This window comes from Suncus etruscus, chromosome 3, assembly GCF_024139225.1.
Source record: "Suncus etruscus isolate mSunEtr1 chromosome 3, mSunEtr1.pri.cur, whole genome shotgun sequence".
NCBI lineage: Eukaryota > Metazoa > Chordata > Mammalia > Eulipotyphla > Soricidae > Suncus > Suncus etruscus.
Window position 1 is genome coordinate 163,717,050 of NC_064850.1, and position 6,202 is coordinate 163,723,251.

The 6,202-nt window shown below is 36.1% G+C and overlaps 1 non-coding gene across 1 annotated transcript; it reads right to left on the bottom strand.

The window, feature by feature from the left end:
• Positions 1-2,935: 2,935 nt before the first annotated feature.
• LOC126004804 (U6 spliceosomal RNA) lies at positions 2,936-3,041 on the bottom strand. Its single transcript, XR_007494054.1, has one exon. It is a non-coding gene; the product is annotated as a U6 spliceosomal RNA (small nuclear RNA).
• Positions 3,042-6,202: the final 3,161 nt, after the last annotated feature.

A 6,202-nucleotide genomic window follows, 5' to 3' on the forward strand; every position in this document is an offset into this window, starting at 1 on the left:
CATTATCAGTATTGTAAACCATAGTGCCTAAAATAAATGAATGTTTAAAAATGAAAATAAAATAAAATTAAAAATAAATAAATAAACAAATATTTTACCTCCTTTCTCAAATTGAAATAAAATTAAAAATAGAATTCCTATATGATCTAGTTATTCTATCTAGCCCAAGTACACAAAGACATTTATTCAGAAAAATATATATACCTGTGTTATTTCAATGCTATTTACAGTGGTCAGAATGCAGAAATACCCGAAAATTCAACAACAGATGAGTAGATAAAAAGTTTTGGTCTATATAAATATAAATAATAGAATATTCTTCAGCTATGACATACTATAAGTTAAACTTCAGCAAGTGAATTATGTTAGTACACTGACCTATGTAAGCATGTAGTACAATGCCTGAAAAATAAAGGGCTTAAGCAACTCTTTACTGTTGAATCAATGACAGAAAATGGCAGCTAGGTAGTGAGACTCTGCTGCCTAAATCTTTTCATTTCCTTAATATCTTCTCCATGCTATAGTTTCAGTGTGAGGATTCTTTCCATTTAACTGGTAGGTCAAAGGTCTGGTTAAACAGCACAGAGCAGAAAAGCATGGAGTTGAGGCCAGAGCAATAGCACAGCGGTAGGGCATCTGACTCACATGCGGCTTCCCAAGACAGACCTGGGTTCGATCCCCGGTGTCCCATATGGTCCACTGAGTCAGTAGTGATTTCTGAGCGCAAAGCCAGCAGTAACCCCTGAGCACCACTGGGTGTGGTCCTAAAAAGAAAAGAAAAGAAAAGCATGAAGTTGTGTTTATGGGCACCACAGTTCTAACTGACTGTCATACCCTTTAATTTCTAGGAGCATGATTTTAGTAAGAATCAAAGCCTTCAGCAAAAATCAAGTGAATTTTCTCAGGAAGGGTGCAGTAAACAAAGAGCATGAGAACTAGTATTCAATAAGAAACATACCAAGAGGGACTGGGGGATAGGACAGGAAGGGAACAATATCTGTGATGGAAAAAGCGTTCAACTTCAGGAGGAAGAGGTGGTGCTTATGTATGAAACCATATGTTATGTATGAAACCTTACCAGCAAAAGTACTGTAAATCACAGTGCAAAAATTTGTGTATATAGGAATATGTCTATTTATGTATATATACATATATATAAAGCACCTATTGTGGTTTTTTGTTTGTTTTGGGGCCACACCCAGCGCTCAGGAGTTACTTCTTGCTCTGCACTCAGAAATCGTTCCTGGCAGGCTTGGGGGACCATATGCCGTGCCAGGAATCGAACCCCGGTCTGTCCTGGGCTGGCCGCATGCAAGGCAAATACTATACCACTATGCTATCACTCCGGTCCCAGCATCTCTTATAAAAACAGACTTGTAAGTGGGAGGCAAATGTTGAAGGGATCGGTGTTAAAATATATTCCCAAAACCCAATCATGTATAACTTTGTAATGTTATGGTTACTAAAGTTGAATATATATATATATATATGTGTGTTTATGTATATAATATATATATTAGTACTAATAAAAAAGAGAGAAAGAAAAGGTATCCAGTGAGGATTGCCACACTCCATAAGCTTTGTGATTTTTCCACTCATAATGACCTACTGAATCTCAAACTGATGAATACAAAGAACAGATTCCAAAAGTGGTGAATGGGTAAGTTATTCTTCATAAATGGACTTTCTTGAAATGTATAAAAGCCAGTAAGACCTCTTCATTTATTTATTTTTATTTAATTACTTTATTTAAGCACCATGATTACAAAATAGTTTGTGGTTAAATTTCAGTCATAGAATGTTTGTTACTGCTGGCTTTGTGCTCAAAAATTGCTACTGATTCAGTGGACCATATGGGACACAGGGGATTGAATCCAGGTCTGTCCTGGGCAGCCACTTGTGAGGCAAATTCCCTACCACTGTGCTATCGATCTAGCCCCAACTCCATGCTTTTCTGCTCTGTGCTGTTTGCCACTAAAGGCCCCAATTTTCCTCCCACTCATGGGGCAGGTATTCTCTCTCTCTCTTTCTCTCTCTCTCACTCACTCACTCTCTCTCTCTCCCTCTTTCTTACTCTCACTCTTTTCTTTTTATGACACTGTGGTTTTCTTTCATATTGCTAATGAAGTGGTACCATGCATATCACTTGATCCCCTTTCACTATCCAGTTCTTGTCCAGAGTGATCAGTTCCAATCTTCATTATCACAGTGGACTGTTCACTGCCCTACCGGCATTCACCACTCTTTGTGACAAGTTTTCTACCATGGACTGATGATCCTCCTGCCCTTGTCTTTATTGTCTTTGGATATTATTACTATACTGCCATTTATTTTTCTTATATCCCACAAATGAGTGAAATTATTCTGTCTGTCCCTCTCCCTCTGGCTCATTTCACTCAGTGTAATGATCTCTATATCCATTCATGCATAAGAAAATTTTATGACTTAGTTTTTCCTAACAGCTGCCTAGTTTTCCACTGTGTAGTTGTACCATAGTTTCTTTAGCCACTCATTTGTTCTTGGGCACCTAGGTTGTTTCCAGATTCTGACTATTGTATAATAGTTCTGCAATGAACATAGGCATGCAGGAACATAGGATTGAACATAATGAACATAGGATTAATGAATGGTATTTTTTGATCCCTAGAGTATATCTCTAGGAGTGTTATTCCTGGATCATATGGAAACTCAATTTATATTTTTGAAGGACTATCTATATTATTTTCCCAAAAGGCTGGACCATCTACATTCTCACCAGTAGTGAATGAGAGTCCCTTTCTCCCCACATCCATGCCACCATGGGTTGCTTTTGTTCTTTGTATGATGCCAGTCTCTGTGGTGTGAGATGATAGTTTTGATTTTATCTCCCTGGTGATTAATTATGTGGAGCTTTTTGTCCATCTGTATTTATTTATTTATATTTTTATATATATTTTAAAATATGGAATGCTTTACAAATTTTTGTGTCTTATTGCTCAGGGGTCATGCTAATCTTCTCTGTATCATTCTAATCTTAACATATGTGTTGCCGAAGCGAACACCCATCTGTATTTCTTCTCCTCATTTTTTGATGAGGTTAGAAATTTTTTCTTTTTTCTAAGTTCTACCAGTGCCTTGCATATCTTAGGTATTAACCCCTTACCTGATGCGAATTGGGTGAACAGTTTCTCCCATTCTGTGGGTAGTTTTTGTATCCTCATCACTGTTTCTTTTGAAGTGCAGAAGCTTCTTAGTTTAAAGTACTCGTATTTATTCACCTTTGCTTGGACAGTGGTGTTTCATCTTTAGCTTCAATGTCATGGAGTGTTCTTTCTACATTTTCCTCTGTGTACCTTATCTTGATATCACGTCTGATATCAAGATTTTTAATCCACTTCGATTTGACCATCATACAAGATGTTAAGGAGAGGTCAGAGTTCACTGTTTTTGCATATAGTTGACCAGTTTTCCCAACACCACTTTTTTTTTTGTTGTTGTTGTTTGGTTTTTGGGTCACACCCAGCAGTGCTCAAGGGTTACTCCTGGCTCTACTCTCAGAAATTGCTCCTGGCAGACTCGGGGAACCATATGGGATGCCGGGATTCGACCCATTGTCCTTATATATGCAAGTCAAACGCCTTACCTTAATGCTATCTTTCCAGCCCCCCAACACCACTTTTTTGAAGAGGCTTTTCTTACTCCACTTTGTATTTTTTGCCCTTTTATAAAGATTAATTGCTCATATTGCTGGGGACCAGTCTCAGAATATTCAAATCTATTACACTGATCTGAAGGTTTGTCTTTATTCCAATACCGTGCTGTTTTAATGACTACTACTTTATAATACAATTTTAAGTTGGGAAAAGTGATGTCTCTCATCTTCCTTTCCTCAAGAACTGCTTTGGTTTTTCATGGTCATTTATTGTTCCAAATGAATTTCAAGAGTGTTTGATCCAATTTTTTGAAAAATGTCATGGGTATTTTTATGGGAATGACATTAAATCTGTACAATGCTTTGAGAAGTATTAGCAAGATATGTATTAATAAAGTATTAATATGCTGTTTAAAACAGCCTTACACATTAATAACTAAATTGAATTAAGAAAATATCTGTAATTAAAAATGTAAAATAAAATCCTCTTATTATTGAATAGCTTTAACTACCTATCTATAGGTTCATTTATTACTTTGATTTTTGCTTATGGTAGAAAAGAATAAGAGAAATTAGTTAACTCAAAGTAATTGAATATATGAGCTCTTTAAATTATATTTTAATTATTTTTTTAATTTTTATTTTGATCATATCAGCTTACATATCTTTCACAGTAGTATTTTAGGTACATATTAATATTGAATCAGGGGAATATCCATCACCAAATTTGTCCTCCCCCCATCCCCGTTCCCTTCCTGCAACCCAGATCCCCTCTTTGTCTAGCTTACTATTAATGATCATATATCTGTTTGGTCCTGGTACTCTCCCTTGTTTAATTCTTAAAATTTGGCAATGACAGCATATAGGAAAATGCTATTTTGTCAAGCTATTTTTTCCTTTTCTTTGAAATTATGACAACTTGGGGGGGGATTGGGTCACACCCGATGACACTCAGAGGTTACTCTTGGCTATGCACTCAGAAATCGCTCCTGGCTTGGGGGACCGTATGGGATGCCAGGGGATTGAACCAAGTTCCATCCTAGGTTAGCGCATGCATGACAAACGCCCTCTCGCTTGTGCCATCGTTTCAGCCCCATAAATTATGACAACTTTTTAAAAAGCCATTTCAACTTTTAGGGCTGCCATAATAGTACAGTGGGTAGAGGTCTTGCCTTGCATATGGCCAATTTGGGTTTGATCCCTGGCACTCCATATGGTCTCCTAAACTCAATAGGAGTCATCTCTGGTCACAAAGCTAAGAGTAAACTCTAAGCACTACCAAGTGTAGCCCCAGAACAAACAAAACAAAATAAATGTTTTTATTTAAACTTAAGGCTTTTTTGTTGCCTAATTTAAACAAAAGCAATTAACATTCATGAAAAAATTTTGAAGACACTAAAAGAAAAATTAATTCCACCCTCAGAAGGATTATTAATATTTTTCTGTACATTTTCTTTCAATGTTTGTTAAATTCTTCTTAAGCTAATTTGATTATTCTCTACATAGCATTTAATCCTAATTTAGCATCAAACCAAATCTTTTCCCAGGTTTTTAGAATACCTTGTAAACTTTTTTTCTTGACTTCTCTTATTTTTTTCACAGAGTTATTTCTTTTTTAATGATTAAATAAAAAATTTAATGAATCACTAAGAGATACAAAGTTAAACAATTTGTTCATGACTGAATTTCAGGTATATTGTGTCCAACACGCATCCTGTTACCGGTACCTATTTCCCTCCACCAATGTCCCCTCACTGGGGTGTTTCTTATATTCAAAGTACACAACTCTTATGTGTACAGACTGATGAACTTTGACATATATACATACACCCAATAATTACCATTCCGATCTATCTATAAAACATTTCCGGAACTATGAAAGACTTTGACCCTGTCATCCAAGAAGTCCAGAGACCAACAAGAACTAGGAATAATTATTTCCATACTGATATGAGGGGCACCTGTACTGGTCAGGCTTTTTGAATTCTAGTGACAGAAATTCATGTAATGTAAGATAAAGCACGAAAGTTGTAGCTCTAGCAAATTACTCATGCCAACCAAGATCATTATAATCAGAGTAAGAGACAATGAAAAGCCTTCTCTCTTCATTCATATCTTGCAATGATATGTATATCTATAAATACAATATATATGATAATTAATATATATTAGAGTCATGGTTACTAGAATTTGAGGATTCAAATCAAGTGATCACTTTACTAGGTGATCACTTTTGTGTACAGGACTTTGTGAGGTAGTTTAAGATACAGAAGTAAAAGTATATATATGCATGAGGTTAGTGTCTCATTTCAAAGAATAAGGGCAGATTCTGTTATATAGTTGAGACAGGTCTTGTGTTCTTGGGCTTTGAGTGATAATAAGCACAACATGAGTGAAATCCAGGAGGAAAATGCATAGTACAGCAGAATGCCATGATCATGGACCTTTGATCTTCAACCACACACGTTAGCTTGGAAATGAACTGTATAACTCATGTGCATGGGACATATTCTGGAACCCAGGCAGTTTATAGTACTTCACCTGAATAAGCAAAGAGTCATAACATTCCTT